Source organism: Phyllostomus discolor, chromosome 8 (assembly GCF_004126475.2).
Source record: "Phyllostomus discolor isolate MPI-MPIP mPhyDis1 chromosome 8, mPhyDis1.pri.v3, whole genome shotgun sequence".
Taxonomy (NCBI): Eukaryota; Metazoa; Chordata; class Mammalia; order Chiroptera; family Phyllostomidae; genus Phyllostomus; species Phyllostomus discolor.
This window is the reverse complement of record NC_040910.2, coordinates 59813180-59830659: the sequence shown is the minus strand read 5'-3', so window position 1 is coordinate 59830659 and position 17480 is coordinate 59813180. Positions and strand designations below refer to the sequence as shown.

Sequence of the window (17480 nt, the reverse complement as noted above, 5' to 3'; positions counted from 1 at the left end):
AGAGGAACTGCTTTGCACATCTCATGCTCAAACCTTGGAAGGTTAAAAACAGGGCAAAATAACCTTTGGACTGGGCCTACCAGCCTTGCTTCTCAAAAAACTGCAAAAGTAACAAGAAAGCAGTTATGATGACTACTGGGCTGATGACTAACTGACTGAAAATTAAAAACATTGTTTAGGATGAACATCACTATGTTATCTGCACCAATAGAAATGCCTCCCTTCTATTGATGTAATTGTTCCCCTTTCCTGTCTCATAAATCCCCCTTGCCTTTGTCTCCTAATAAATAAGGACATTATTTGGGATTCTGCCTGAACCAGTGCATCTCAGATAGCTATTCTTATTGATCTCAATAAATGTTTGTTGCCTCTCACTTTGAAAGGCCCTTTTATTTTTAGGTCAGCAATGTATTTACATTCTTGTCCACTGATCACCTCTCCCACTGTACTGGGAGCTCTTCTGTGTCCAGGATGAGTCTGTTTTGCTCAGAGCCTGGCATGGAGGGGGCTACGACAGAGGAAATGGCAAACGTCGGGAGGGTGTCCTCTAGTCCCCAAACTGAGCGCAGAACCAGGGCAGTGGCCTAGGGATCTTGGCCTGCCAGAACTGTACCAAAGTTTGGCTGGAGGAAAGGGTGGGGGCTATAGTTCTGCTTATTCTGTGCATCAGTCCTGGGAAGGCTCTCCAGGAGCAAGGCAAAGCCCTCATTGTATTGACTAGGGACTGTGTGCTTGGAGAAGGGAAACAACCGGCTGAAGGCCACACAGCAAACAGCACCAAAGCTGGGAAATGAATGACCAAGTGGTCAAGGTTTCCCAAACATTGGGTAGCCTTTCTCTGTGTCTGAAGGCAGGGCTCCCTGTGTGGCAGAAGACTACATACAACACAGCAGTCCTAGGAATAGAGATTAAAGATTACTCCCCAGCTTATTATTGTTTTTAAGAAAGAAGGGAAGGGAAGGAGAAAGAGAGGGAGAGAAACATTGATGTGAGAGAGAAGCATTGATCAGTTGTCTCATGTATCCACCCTGGCCAGAGTCCAAACCTGAAACCTGGTCATGTGCACTGACATGGAATCAAACTGGTGACTACTTGCCTTGCTGGATGACACCCAACCAAAAGAGCCCCAGCTTAATTTTTAAAGCCTGTCTGGTAACTGGCCCAGGAAAGGGGAAAGGGGCCAGCAGGCGCCTCCCTCTGCCATATTTGTCTCCTGTTGGTCATGTCCCTGGCTGCTTTGCAGGTGGGGGCAGTGACTGAGCAGGACTGGTGTCATCTCCCTCCCAGCAGAGACTTTAAAATATATATATATTTTATTGATTATGCTATTAGTTGTCCCATATTTTTCTCCCTTTTATTCCCCTCTGCCCTCTACCCCCACCCACCATCATTTCCCCACCTTAGTTCATGTCCATGGATCATACATACAAGTGTATATATAAGTATGTAAGTTCATGGGTCATACATATAGGTTCTATAAGTTCATGGGTCACACATATAAGTTCTTACACGTTTAAGTTTTTATACATATAAGTTCTTTGGAAATGGAGAAATATGGGGAACTTCTCCATTTCCCATACTATTTGTAACCTCCCCTGTCTATTTTGTACCTACCACTTATGCTTCTTATTCCCTGTACCTTTTCCCCCATTCTCCCCCTCCCCCTCCCTGCTGATAACCCTCCATGTGATCTCCATTTCTGTGAATCTGTTCCTGATCTAGTTGTTTGCTTAGTTCATTTTTGTTTGGTTTGGTTTTGTTTTTAGGTTCAGTTGTTTATGGTTGCAAGTTTGTTGTCATTTTACTGTTCATATTTTTTATCTTCTTTTTCTTAGATAAGTACCTTTAACATTTCATATAATAAGGACTTGGTGATGATGAACTCCTTTAACTTGACCTTATCTGGGAAGCACTTTATCTGTCCTTCCATTCTAAATGATAGCTTTGCTGGATTAAATAATCTTGAATGTAGGTCCTTGTCTTTCATGACTTTGAATACTTCTTTCCAGCCCCTTCTTGCCTGCAAGGTTTCTTTTGAGAAATCAGCTGATAGTCTTAGGGGAACTCCTTTGTGGGTAACCGTCTGCTTTTCTCTTGCTGCTTTTAATATTCTGTCCTTATCTTTAATCTTGGGTAATGTAATTATGATGTGCCTTAGTGTGTGCTTCCTTGGGTCCAACCTTTTTTGGACTCTCTGAGCTTCCTGGAGTTCATGGAAGCCTATTTCCTTTGTCAGATTAGGGAAGTTCTCTTTAAGTATTTTTTAAATAAGTTTTTAATTTCTCGCTCTTTTTCTTCTCTTTTTGGCACAACTATGATTTGGATGTTGGAACATTTAAAGTTGTCCTGGCGGTTCCTAAGCTTCTCCTCATTTTTTTGAATTCTTGTTTCTTTTTTCTGTTCTAGTTGAATGATTATTTCTTCCTTCTGTTCCAAACCGTTGATCTGAGTCCCAATTTGATAAACATAGCACAGCCAATGTATACAGGGTAGAACAGAAGTAGGTTTAGAGTTGTGTCCATGGAAAATAAAATAATTAATACCTCATACCCAGGGCAGTCAGGTTCTTCTGGAAGCTGCAAAGGCTCAACCAGTTTCCAGCCCTACCTGAAGCCCCCAACACTGAGGAAGACCTGGGTGAGCCCAGAAACCCAGAAGTCCTATCCCAATCCCCACCCCCAGCCTGGGCTTTGCCCAGCCCAGTGATTCGCCTGCCCAGCCAGTTTAGTTGCATCCATCACCACCAGTCTTGCAGAAGCTGTGAGCTGCTCTGTTCCTGTCCTGGGCCCATCTTTGGTGGAACTTGGAGGGAGGAGGCTAGGGAGACAGCAACAGCTTTAATTTCTGGTTGAGGATACACTGGCCCAGGAGGTTGTTTCCTTCCTAGCTCCCCAAACTCCCATGGTCCCCAGTGCCCAGGGATTCAGGGAAAGAGGACCCAGCATAGACTCTGCAGCAGAGTGATGTCTGGATTGTGCTCCACAAGGTTTGGCACATGGGAGGTGTTATTTGGTATCTACTGTGTGCCAGGCAGCATTCTAGAACTGGAGCTACAGCAGGACTAAGACAGACTTGGATCTGCCCTGGCAGATGTGAGAGTCTGCAGCAGAAGCAAACTCACAAAATGCTTTACAAAGCATTTCTTACTTTTAAAATTATAACTACCAGCCCTGGCCAGTGTGGCTCAGTTGGTTGGAGCATCATTCCATTAACAGAAAAGTCACAGCTTTGATTCCCAGTCATGGTACATACCTAGGTTGTGGGCTCAGTCCCTAGTTGGGATGCTTACTGGAGGCAACCAATTGATCTTTCCCTCACATTAATGTCTCTCTCTTTCTCTCTTCCCCTTCCTCCCTCTCTGGAATCAATAAAAATATGTCCTTAGGTGAGGATTAAAAAATAAAAAATAAATTATAACTCACCAAGGAAAAACATTGAATTAAATTAATTAAACTTAATTATAATTATTTAAATTTAATTTCTTCTTATGAGAAATATAATACTAAGGAATAAGATTTTGTCATATAGATGTACCATTTAAGTTTTTTCACTCCCCCAAGAACTAACTTTTGCCTCCCTTGAAAATTGATGGCTAAGAAAATTATAAATTGCACTAGTGCCATGAAGGAAAAGGAGGCACAGTAGACTGGGACTCTTATTGGATGCATGGTAGATAGCCCACAGCTTCAGAAGCCTCTGTGTAAGGGGGGATGGCAGCAACAGGAGGAGTGGAAGTTAAGTAGGCAAGGAGTGCATTCAGCATGCCAGGAACAGCCTGTGCAAAGGCCCTGAGGTGGGAGGGGACCTGGTGCTACTTGGGAGTCAGATCACATGGGGCCCTGCAGGTCATGGCAAAAACTCTAGACTTTATTTTCAGGCATAAGGGAACTCATTAGAGGGTTTTAAGTAGGGGAGAGACGTGATCTGATTTACATTAAGTGGCAAAGGCTCAGCCAGGTTCCAGCCCTACCCGAGGTCTCCCAGATGGTGAGGCAGATCTGGGTGAGCCCAGAAACCCAGAGATCTCAGTGAGTCTCAGTGAGAGAAACTTGGGGAGAGGCAGATTAGGGCCTCGATCAACAGAGTAGTCACTCTGTGCCATCTGGTATGAAATGTTCTTGTCTCTACCAAGTGAATGGGTGCCTTTCTGCCTCAGACCCTGCTCCATGCCCCTACCAACATGAAGATTTTTCTACCCCCCATCCCCAGCCCTTGGGTCAGACAGCCTTGATTTGACTCTGTTCATCCTTGAAAATGTCATAGCACTTCTCTGAGACTCAGTTTTCTTATCTGCAAATCAGGGGTACTAACACTGATCTGACAGGATTATAGGTGGTTTCAGTGAAACCCTGGAGGACACAAAGACCCATCATAGACCTGGCCCACTGTAGATACTCAGTTAATATATTTGTCCCTTGGCTCCTGACCTCCAGCAGCCCTCCTGGGCATGTGCAGTACCAGAGAGTGAATGATGAGCATTAGGCACTCTGTTCTTCAGGCTCCAAACTCATTCTTCTTCACACAGTTGCTTTCAAACCAGAGCCTCATTCCCTGTGGTCCCCCTAGTGTGCACATCTGTGGCCAAGATGAGCTTGCCTTTTAAACCTGGTCTCAATGTCTCTCCTGGACTGAAATATTTCACAGGCTACTGAGGGGACAGACCTGCCTATCTTGGGGTCCCAGGGGCAAAGGCAGAGCCCGGCTGGTTGTCTGACCCTCTGTTGGAGCCCCTTTGGTCTCCTCTGTTAATGCATGACCTTAAGTAAGCCCCAGTTCTTTCAGGGCACCATTTTGTTGGTTGTCAAATGGAGTGGAGAGAAACACCCCCTCCCCCAGCCTGCTTCTTTGATTGATCTCAGTGAGTCTTGATGCAAAAAATTTGAGGGGTGGGGCACAGATTAGGGCATCCAGGTCTGCCTCAACATCTGGGGGACCTCAGGTACGGCTGGAACCTGGCTGAGCCTTTGCCACTTAATGTAAATCAGATCACATCTCTCCCCTACTTAAAACCCTCTGATGACTTCTTCCCAAGATGGCAGTCACTATCTGCCATCTTGTAAACTTAAAAATATAAGGGCCATTCAAGATAAAAGGCAATAAGCATTAACTGAGATCAGTGAGAATAGTTTTGGGGGAGCTCTGATTCAGAAGGAAGCCTAAACAATGCCCAGACATTGTTCTGATTAGGAGACAGGGTCAAGAGGGTATTGGTGATAAATGGAAGGGGAACAGTTATAGCAGGGAAGCATTTCTACTGGTGCAGATAACATAGTGGTGTTAATTCTAAATAGTGTTTTACTTGTTCAGTCCAGTAGTCATAATAACTGCTTTCTTGTTATCTTTGTAGTTTTTTGAGAAGCAAGGTTGCTTAGGCCCAGTCCAAAGGCTATTTTGCCCTATTTTAACCTTCTAATGTTTGAGGCAGGTCATGCAAGGCAGCTCCTGTGGCATGGCAACTCTGGTTCTACTTTGGAATGGTTCAGTTTATATAATTATTCACAATCTCTTGTTCATTCTCATGTTTCTGCCAGGACTTCCCTTCAGAATTCTTGGTTGCAAGGAACAGAAGTGACTCTGTCTACTCTAGGGTTTACAGAGAGGATAGGATCGCCTTTAGGGTCTGAGGAAGCTAGAGGGGCCTGGGCATCCAGGCCAATCTGAGCAGGATTCTACTGTGGCCCTTGCCCCAGATACTAAGTTCAAGAGTCTCAGGCAGTGGTGGCATATCGAGCAAACCAGTGTCTGGGAAATAAGAAACTGTCTACCCAGGATTCTACACAGGAGGCTCCTTCCCCAATAAGAAGGGATTTAATTGTTGTACAGCCACCCCAACCCAACACACATATTCACTACACTTCCCCATTTCTGCCTGTGAACTTCTACTCAACCCTCAAACTCACTTCTGCCAGTTCTGCCTTTGTGAGGTTCCGATATTAGTCATGCCTTTTTCGGGGTTCTACAGCCCTTTCCTTCCCTCTCTGCTGCCCTAGTCCCACTGGGCAGCCATGCTTCTGTCCTAGTCTGCTTCCTATACCAGACTCTGCTCCCCTGAGACCGCATTTATTAAGTGCCAGGCATGGTCCTGTACACTTTGTATGGGTTATTGCATTGAATTTTCACAACAGCCCTGGGAGGTGGGTTGCCTTTCCCATTTTACAGATGATAAAAATCAAGCATAGGGATGCTAGACCATTTGTTCAAATCACACAGCTGTTGAGGGGAAGAGCAGGGACCTGAACCCTGGTAGCCCGGCTCTAAGGGTTGGTGTGCTAGGAGTGTTTACCCTCCTCGGGACAGCTCCATTCAGGAGATGGCCCCTTGGCTTCTCTTCCCCTCTCTGGTGTTTGAAGACAGTGCCCTTCCTGCACCCCACCCCAGAGTAGGTTAAATGCTCTGCATCATGCCTGGGGAATCATGTTGAGAATACACTCATATTGGCCTCGGTCTCTACATCTGTCCCTGTCTCCCTTTTCTGTGGATATTTCCTAGGGTTTCCTTGCATTCAAATCTTTCCCTCAGTGTTTGACACTGGGAAACCCTAAGGAGATGGTGCCTCTGAGAATGACAGTAGGCAAGGTGAGGCCTAGCAAGGGTTCCACATCCGACCCACTGGAGTGCTCAGTAAATGGCCCTGCAGTTACATGGGGAGCTTTTCTACCCACTGGGGCTGCCCCACTCTCCTAAGTTCTCCTGGCTCCCCACAGAATCTGGGTCTGCTTCCCCAGGTTCTCTGACAGCTTTAGGTTTTCCTATCACATTGCTCCTCCCCTTGCTTACCCACCCCAGTCCCTCCCATTCAGTCGTGTGGCCTTGGGCAAGTCACTGCACCACTCTGACTCTCCTCCACACTCTCAGCCCCATGTGCCGGGCCCTTCTCAGGGCAAACACCAGCAGGGTTTACTCAGCAACCCAATCTCAGTTCTCATGGCATCTGCCAGCACTCCTGGCTAAGGGTCCCAGGGGAGTGGGACCCTTTGGGGCTGTGGTTAATCTTGTCTGGGCCACAGTGTGAGGAGGGCAGCTGAGGCTGGTGGGAAACGTTGACAGGGTGGAAATGACAAAGGACCCAGAAGTGCCTACCACCCACCACTCATGTGCAGAGCCTGCAGATCTCCTTATGGGGACTTCATACCTAATGACCCTTCTTCTGTGCTCTTGGCTGACTGCTCACATATTGGTCCTGTTTCAGAGAACAGCTCTGGGGCCTGCTTCACCCTGTACAGCAGAGTTGGAGTGCCTGGGAAGTGATACCCACATCCCTGGGTACCACCAGCCAATCTACTGCCATAGGAAAGCCCAGCTCCTTGCCTTAAAATTGTACAAACTCAGAGGTGTAATCTATATACCAGTGTTTCTTGGGATCAGGACTTGGCCAAGACCAAATGCATGCTTGCTTGGCTTCTGCTCTCTGCTGTTTCCCTTGCTACTTTACTGGTTTTTGCCAGAACTTTCTTTATGAAGTACTGACACCTTGACCCATGCCTGATGCTCTGCTTCTAGGAGAACCTGACGTATGACAACTTGTGGGCCCTGGGCATCATGGGTGCATTTTAACAGAGCAAATTTATTGGTAAGGATCTAAGTTTGGCTGTTTGTTAAAAACAATAAAACCAAACTGATTATGGTTTGAACCAAACAGATAATTATTTTTCTCTCTGGTAACATTGTGAGAATTTGTAGTAACATTGGGGACCACAGGGGATCAGGGCCTAGGTTCTTTTTACTTTGTTGCTCTGCCATTCCTAAAGTGCATGATGCATTTATCCATATGACCTAGGATGGTCTCCAAGTGCCAAGCCCATGTTCTGTGTGACAGGGTCGGGGACAAGATGAAGCATATGGCACATCCCTTTTCTTGAAGGGCATAACCAAGAAGCAGTCCATCATTGGTTCACATTACATTGGCCATGCTACCATCACATGGTCATCCCTAGCTTCAAAGGCAGCTGGAAAATGTAGTCTTTAGATAGGCAGCCAGGTGCCTGCTTAAATACTAGGGCCTCTGTGACTGTAGATGGTGCAGAGTAGAAACGGGGGAAATCTACCAATTCCCAACAAAAATAAGGAGGACAAAATACTTTTTAAAGCTGGAACACAATTCATCTTTCAGCAAGAACAGTCTTTGTTTAAGAAAACATGAATCTAAGATGGCGTCGGAGTAGGAAGGAGCAGATTCGGCTTTCCTCTGCTCAGGGGAGAAAATCCTAACCGATCTATGGAGTAGAAAGGCAAGCAACCAACATATTTCAGCATTTTTGAAAACAGAGGACCAAGGATTGTGGCAGAACCTAAAGAACAAAGAACAGATCCTAAGGGGAGTGCTGCAACAAGGTAGGGTCCCAGGACAAGCGTGTGGTCCCGGGGCTGCAGCCCCAGGCCTGGGGCCGCTGCTCGGTTTACCATAGGGTCCTTGGGAGAGAGCCAGGTCAACTGCTCCCTCCCCAGCCGAGCAAGGTCTGAGCGGCTCTGGGAGGAATCCAGGTGCTGGCAAACACACGGGGGCTGTGAGCACCTTTGGAGGCGGTGGACACCGGAGGGGCTGAGTCGCACAGTGGACCCAGGCTCCCACAGTCACCGGTCTGGCTGGAGCTTTGGCGGTGGGAGAAGCCAGGCCATGGTGGGAGAAGCCAGGCCACTGTGGGGAGTGGCGGGCTTGAACGGGAGGAATTCCTCAGGAGGAAGGAGTGAATAGACACAGACACTGTTTGGTGAATTCTCCTAAAGTGATCAGTGGCTCCAGCCTGTCTGCTACCCAGCTGTGGGCGTGCCGGCACGGGCGCACCGCCCACCGGCCCACCGGCGAACGGGCGCAATGGCGCACGGGCGCGCCTGCAAGGAGAGCATCCCCGCACACCAGCCCACAGCAGTAACCCTGGGGAAAGACCTGATTCCCACACCCAGGGCCCAAAGCTGAGGAGCCAGTGCGAACTCCACTGGCCAAGGAAGAAAAGCCAAACAAATCATCCTTCAGCCTGCCTCAACCAGCAAGAGCAAAAAACTGGTTTGGGCCACTTTGAAATCAAGAGACTTTTTAATTTGATTCTATTTTTTAAACAATTTTTTAATTTTTAAGTTTATTGTTTTTATTCTCTTTTGATTTCTTTTTCCTCTCTTACCTGATTTCTTGTTTTATTCCTTCCTCCTTCCTGTCCTCCCAATTTATCTCTCTTCCTTCCTTCCTTCGTCTGCCTTTCTATTTTTACTTTTTAAAATTTTTTCCTAAATACCTACAGGTGAGACAAAATCCTGGATCTGTGAAAAGACCAAAATTGAACCCAAAGAAGGGGCATCACAACAGCTGGGACAGTGAGATAAATGTCACTCTGCTATTACAGAGAACCTGCAAGTTATTGCATATTTGTATTATTATTATTTTTCCAGTGTTCCTACATCTTTTTTAAACAGTATTTTATATCCCTCTTCTTTTTGTATAGCCTGCTTTGCTAGGCTGGATATATTGTATGACCTGACAGCTTTCCCCTGATATCTCTTCTATAACTGTATTACTAATCTACTGTCCTTTAACTCACCTGTGTCCCATCAGCACACTACTCGATGTTCTGTACTCCCTATTCTTGTTACCTAGATCTCATAGACTCTGTCGTATGAATGTTGCCATAATATTATTGTAAATAACTGCTGTTCCATGCAATTGTAATTACTTCACAACAACCCCCCCCCCCCCCCCCCGATCTTAGCCCATTACAAGTTTCCTGAACTCTATACTGTAGTGGTTAACTCTATTCTCTCACACACTACACCTATTTACTATCCTTTACTCTCACCTTACCCCAGCATCTGAACCGCCCACAACCTCCCTGCTTTATAGATCCAACTCACAATCCTTCCTCCCCAACAAGAGTCTTATCTTCTTTCCATCCTTTCTAAAATCAGATAACATGGGTGGAAGACCACGTTGACCTATACATAGTGAAAGGATCTCCTATATCTTCCCTACTTGTACTCCTGTAAATAGCATAGAGTTCTCTGTTGCTGTCTTAACCATTGTTGCCTTCCCCCTCCAACTGATGACAAAAAAGAATAGGTGGAGGAGGTGAACACCAGGATACCCACTGGAAGAGGAAACCCAACAACAAAAGGGAACCACTAACAGATAACAGCAGAAGAAGGTGAAGGAGGGAGTAGTAACCACACAAACCTCAATCCAGGACTATCTGGAAATACAACTAAACAGTAGAGACAGTAACCCAATACAAGCAACTGAACAAGATTCTTTAAACCTTGTCCCATAGAAGACTCAGCTTCAACACAACCTGCCTTCACCAGCACAACAAATACAGAAGTTGGTGGACAGAGTGACCCTCATTTAACCAGCTGGTGGGAAGGAACCACCAAAGAAGGACTCAACAACAACCAAAACCCAAAGGCAAACACAAAGCCAACTTAAACGACAGTCCAAGACCAGTGAGCTTGGGAGATCAAGGAAACAGCACCACTGAAACTCACTGCTATTCTACTAAAGAAGTTCACAACATAAACCCAGGGAGCCAGAACAGGTCAATATAAGAAGCTGAGGTGAACAAGAAGAGTCTCACAAACAATGGGAAGACAAAGAAATAATCCCCAAAGGAAAGGGAAGGAGGAAGCCTCAGAAAGAATGCTAAATGAAATAGAGGCAATTCAACTATCAGATATTGAATCAAAGCAGTGATTGTCAGGAAGCTCAATGAGCTCACAATGAGCTACGAGAAACTACAAGGAAGCTACAATGAAAACTACATCAGCATAAAAAAGGAAATAGAAACTCTCAACAAGGGCCAAGAGGAAATGAAGAATACAATCTCTGAAATGAAGAACACAGTAGAAGGAATGAAAAGCAGGATCGATGAAGCAGAAGATCGGATCAGCGAGCTATAGGACAAAGTAGAAGAAAACACCCAGAAAGAGCAAGAAAAGGAAAAGAGGCTCAGAAAAAAATGAAGAGGGATTAAGAGAAATGCAAGACAATATGAAACGTAATAATATCCGTATAATAGGGATACCAGAAGGAGAAGAAGAAGAGCAAGGGATAGAAAACCTATTTGAAAAAGTGATGATTGAAACTTCCCTAATTTGATGAGACAAAAAAGTCACACAAATCCAGGAAACACAGAGAATCCCAATCAAGAGGAACCCAAGGAGGCCCGCCTCAAGACACATCATAATTAAAATGGCAAAATTTCAAGACAAGAGAGAATCTTAAAGGCAGCAAGGGAGAAACAGCAAGTAACATACAAGGGAGCCCCAATCAGGCTAACAGCTGACTTCTCAATGGAACACCTCCAAGCCAGAAGAGAATGGTAAGAAATAATCCAAGTAATGAGAACCAGAGGCCTGCAACCACGACTACTTTATCTAGCAAGGCTCTCAATTAAGATAGAAGGCCAAATAAGAAGCTTCTCAGGCAAAAAAAAGTCTAAAAAAATACACCTCTACTAAACCACTCTGCAAGAGATGCTAAAGGGACTGCTTTAAGGAAAGAAAGGAAAAGAGAGAGTGAGAGAGGATCACATGCACATAAAAGGCAATGAATAAGTACCTATCAATAATAACCTTAAACGTCAATGTATTAAATGCTCCAATCAAAAGACATAGAATAGCTGATTGGATAGGAAAACATGACCCACACATATGCTGTCTACAAGAGACCCACCTCAGGATAAAAGATCTGCACAGGTTGAAAGTGAAGGGCTGGAAACAAATTTTCCAAGCAAATGGACAGGAAAAAAAAGCCGGGGTAGCAATACTCATATCTGACAAAATAGACTTCCAAAGAAGGTCCATAAAGAGAGACCCAGAAGGTCATTTCATAATACTCAAGGGAAGAATTCACCAAGAAGACATAAATATTGTAAATATATATGCACCCAACATAGGAGCACCCAAATACATAAAGAAAATCTTAGAGGACTTCAAGAAAGATATGGACAGCAACACAGCTGTCCATATTGTGGGGGATTTTAACACCCCACTATCAAAAATGAACAGATCTTCCAAACAAAATATCAACAAAGATATTGTGGCATTGAACAATACCCTAGATGAACTGGGCTTTACTGATATTTACAGAACCCTCCATCCCAAAGAAGCTAAATACACATTTTTTTCAAATGTACGTGGAACATTTTCAAAGATTGACCACATGATAGGACACAAAACAAGCCTCAACAATTTCAAAAAAATTGAAATCATACCAAGCAATTTTCGGATCGCAAGGGACTGAAACGAGAAACCAAACCCCAAGGAAAAAAACCCCAAAACACTCAAATTCATGGAGATTAAACAGCATGCTATTAAACAATGAATGGGTCAAGAATGATATTAGGAAAGAAATCAAATGGTTTTTGGAAACAAATGAAAACGAACTCACAACCCAAACTTATGGGACACAGCCAAGGCAGTTGTGAGAGGGAAGTTCATAGTGATACAGGCCCACCTAAAAAAGTTAGAAACATTTCAAACAACACACCTACCCCTACGTCTACAAGAACTCGAGGAACAAGAACAAAGACAGCCCAGAGCAAGCAGGAAGGAAGGAAATAACCAGATCAGAGCAGAATTAAATGACATAGAGACTAAAAAGCACAATTCTAAAGATCAATGAATCCAAGAGTTGGTTCTTGAATAGATAAACAAATCGACAAGCCTTAAGCAGACTCATCAAGAAAAAAAGAGAGAAAACCCAAATAAACACAATCAGAAATGAAAGAGGAGAGATTACAACAGATACCACAGAAATACAAAGGATTGTAAGAAATTACTACAAAGAGCTGTATGCCAAGAAATTTGAAAACCTAGATGAAATGGACAAATTTCTAGAAAAAATATAACCTTCCAAAACTCAATAAAATGGAAGCAGAAAGCCTGAACAAACCAATAACAGCAAAAGAAATTGAAGCAGTAATCAAAAAACTCCCAACACACAAAAGCCCTGGACCAGATGGTTTCACAGGAGAATTCTACAAAGCATTTAAGGAAGAACTAACACCTATCCTTCACAGACTATTTCAAAAAATCCAAACAGATGGAAGACTCCCAAACTCTTTTTATGAGGCCAACATCATCTTAATCCCAAAACCAGATAAAGACACAACAAAGAAAGAAAACTACAGGCCAATATGGCTGATGAACATTGACGCTAAAATCCTCAACAAGATACTGGCAAACTGCATCCAACAGTACATTAAGAAGATCATACACCATGACCAAGTGGGATTCATTCCAGGTATGCAAGGATGGTACGATATTCGCAAATCAGTAAATGTAATACATCACATAACAAAAGCAAAGACAAAAACCACATGATCATATCAATTGATGCAGAAAAATCATTTGATAAGGTACAGCACCCATTTATGAAAAAAACACTCAGTAAAGTGGGAATAGAGGGAGCATTCCTCAACATAATAAAGGCCATATATGAGAAACCTACAGCCAACATTATACTCAATGGCAAAAATTAAAATCTTTTCCACTAAGAACAGGAACAAGACAAGGATGCCCACTTTCACCACTTCTATTCAATACAGTACTGGAAGTTCTAGCCACACCAATCAGACAAGAAAAAGAAATAAAAGGAATCCAAATCGGAAAGGAGGAAACAAAACTGTCACTGTTTGCAGATGACATAATAGTGTACATAGAAAATCCTATAGACTCCACCAAAAAACTGCTTGACCTAATAAATGAATTTGACAAAACAGCGGGATACAAAGTCAATATCCAGAAATCAAAGGCATTTCTGTACACCAACAATGAAACAGCAGAAGCAGAAATCAAGAAAAAAATCCCATTGAAATAGCAAAAGAAAAAATAAAATACCTAGGAACAAACCTAACCAAAGAGGTAAAAGCCCTGTATTTCAGAAAACTACATAACAATGAGGAGAGAAATCAAGGAAGACACAACTGGAAACATATACTGTGTCATGAATTGGAAGAATTAATATAATCAAAATTGTCCATACTACCCAAAAGCAATTTACACATTCAATGCAATACCTATTAAAGTACCAATGGCAATATTTCACAGACATGGAACAAACACTTCAAAAATTTATATGGAACCATAAACGACCCTGAGTAGCTGCTGCAATTTTGAGAAAGAAGAGTAAAGTAGGAGGAATCACAATACCTGACACTAAACTATACTACAAGGCCACTGTAATGAACAAACAGCCTGGTACTGGCATAAAAACAGGCACATGGATCAATGGAACAGAACAGAGAGCCCAGAAATAAACCCAAGTCTCTATGGTCAATTAATATTTGACAAAGGAAGCAGCAACATAAAATGGAATAAAATAGCCTCTTGAACAAATGGTGTTGGGAGAACTGGACAGCTACGTGCAAAAAAATGAAACTCGAGCACCAACTTACACCTTATACAAAAATAGATTCAAGGTGGATAAAAGACTTAAATATAAAGCGTGACACCATTAAAGTCCTAGAAGAGAACGTAGGTAGGAAAATCTCAGATATTTCACGCAGAAACTTTTTTACTGGCTTGTCTCCTAGAGCAAGGGACATAAAGGAAAGAAGAAACAAATGGGACCTCATCAAAATTAAAAGCTTTTGCACAGCTAAAGAAAACAGTATCAAAATAAAAAGAGAACCAACTGTATGGGAAAACATATTTGCCAATGATACCTCAGACAAGGGTTTAATCTCTAAAATATATAAAGAAGTTACACGACTCCACTCTAAGAAGACAAGTAACCCAATTAAAAAATGGGCAAAGGACTTGAACAGACACTTCTCCAAGGAGGACATACAGAAAATCCAAAGACACATGAAACGATGCTCAATATCGCTAGCCATCAGAGAGATGCAGATTAGAACCACAATGAGATACCACTTCACACCAGTCAGAATGGCCATCATAAACAAAGCAACAAACAATAAGTGTTGGAGAGGCTGTGGAGAAAGGGGGTCCCTAGTGCACTGTTAGTGGGACTGTAGACTGGTACAACCACTATGGAAAGCAGTATGGAACTTCCTCAGAAAACTAAAAATGGATCTGCCTTTTGACCCGGCAATTCCACTGCTGGGACTATATCCTAAGAACACTGAAACACCAATACAAAAGAACCTTTGCACCCCCGATGTTCATAGCAGCACAATTTACAATTGCTGGATGCTAGAAGCAACCAAGATGCCCCTCAGTAAATGAATGGATCAAAAAACTATGGTACATTTACACAATGGAATTCTATGCAGCAGAAAGAAAGAAGGAGCTCCTATCCTTTGCAACAGCATGGATGGAGCTGGAAAGCATTATGCTAAGCGAAACAAGCCAGGCAGTGAAAGACAAATACCACATGATATCACCTTTAACAGGAATCTAAACAACAAAACAAAAAAACTAGCAAAATATAACCAAAGACACTGAAATAGGGGATAGTCTGACAGTGACCAGAGGGGAGAGAAGAGGCAATTTCAGGGGGGAATGGGTAGGGTTTACAGGAACAAATTTGGAAGACACATGGACAAAAACTAGGGGTGGGGGGTAATGGGGGTGGGGGGGGGAGGGGTTGGGTGGGTGGGCTGGAATGGGAGTAGGGGGGAGAAAACTGTACTTGAACAATGATTAAAATAAAAAAAAATTCAGGATATGGCATTTTGCAGGCAACCTGGCAGGCAGCTCTTTCTAGTGTAGCCTGAGAAAAGTGTAGCCTTAGAGAAAAAAAAAAAACAAACATGCTGGGGATTCTGGGTGTGTAAAGTGGGGCTCCTGTCTGGGAGGGCCAGCACAGCACAGGGAGCCATGGGATTCTGGGCAGCCTTTGGAGACATGCAGTGTGCCAGAACATCCCTGAGCAAGAAGCTGGGAGGAGGGGCAGAAAGTGACCAGGGAGGAGCAGCCTGTAGTGGAGAGACCCTCATTATAAACCCCAACCTTCTCTACTGTTCAGTTAAAGTGAGACATGCATAGCAGCCTGGGAGGATGCTACAGATCAAGGAAAAGGAGTCAGGTGTCCACAGGAGTCCAGCCAGGCAGGCAGTGGAAATGATTTCAAAAGACAGCCAAATTGAATATAGGGCACTGAAGCAAGTGGGGATATTGGACCATTAGCTTCCTGAGGATTTCCAAAGAAGCTTTAAGAAAACCAAATTTCACCTACAAGTGTTCAGGGCAATTTAATTTAAAATATTAATGGGTGAGACATTCAAAGGGTGAGATGAGAGGCAGTCCCAACTTCTGGGCTCTGGAGGCCCCACCAGTTGATCTGCTAGAAGCTTGCCTCTGACATGCTTGCCAAGGGCTGTGCGGGGATAGTGTCTGACATTGGCTTGCAACAGAGAAACTCTAAGGAGGCCTGACCAGCACAATGAGTGGCCAGCTTTGGACAACACTGGAGCAGGATCAAAGGGGCTTCACAATCAGCATATCCAGAGGCTGATCACAGCAGGCACAAAAATATGCTGAGCACTTGAACAACAATTTGTATGATGTGGTTAGGTTTGAGTCTCACAGTCAACTAGCCTGAGGGTCAAGCTCACCCATAAAGGAGACAACAGTAATCAAGAACCAACTACAACAGGAAGGCCCACATAATCCACACAAGGGACATTTCTAGAGCAGCCAGCTCAGGTGATCATGGAGACTGCACCTTTGGGTCCCATAGGACAGTTATACTACAGAAGGCCACCCTAACAAGTCTAGGAGTCATAGTAGTTCTATTTAATATATAGAAACAAACAGAAACAGCAGCCAAATAGGGATACAAAGACATAGGCCCCAAATGAAAGAACGGGGAATCTCCCGAAAGAGCTAAATGAAATGAGGCAAGCAATGTAGCAGAACCAGAGTTCAAATTGATGGTTATAAGGATCCCCAACAGCATGAAAAAGGACACAGAAAAGATAAAACACAATCAGTATGAAATGAAGAATATACATCTGATACACTGGAAGGAATAATCAGTAAGTTGGATGAGGCAGGGGAACTAATCAATGAATTAGAAGAGAAGGTAGAAAAAAAATCAGAGTAGCAAAAGAAAAAAAAAATAATAAAAACAACAATGGGAGGATAGTTTAAGGGATATTTGGGGCAACATGAAATGAAACAATATCCACATCATAGGGGCACCAGACAAAGAAGAAGGAGAGCAAGGCATAAGAACCTGTTTGAAGAAATAATAACAGAAAACTTCCCTCACCTAGTGAAGGAAAAAAGTTATACAAGTTCAGGAAGCACAGAGAGTCCCAATCAAGATGAACCCAAAGAGACCCACCTCAAGACACATCATAATTAAAATGGCAAGTGTTAAAGACAAAGAGAGAATCTTAAAGGCAGTAGGAGAGAAAGACAGAGGCAGTTACCTATGAGAGTTCCCATAAGGCTGTCAGCTGATTTCTCAACAGAAACACTTCAGGCCAGAAGGTAATGGCATGAAATATTCGAAGTAATGAAAAAGAATCTGAAACCAAATTATTCCATCCAGCAAGGCTATAATTTTTTAAAATTTATATTTTTAT

The 17480-nt window shown here is 43.5% G+C and overlaps 1 long non-coding RNA gene across 1 annotated transcript in view; it reads right to left on the bottom strand.

Annotated features, from left to right (window-relative positions):
* The window catches only part of LOC118502060, a 29125-nt gene that overhangs the window by 3573 nt on the left and 8072 nt on the right, over positions 1–17480 (bottom strand). The window contains exon 2 of the long non-coding RNA XR_004904735.1: positions 8137–8142. This is a non-coding gene — a long non-coding RNA (uncharacterized LOC118502060). The remainder of the gene's footprint in view (positions 1–8136; positions 8143–17480) is intronic.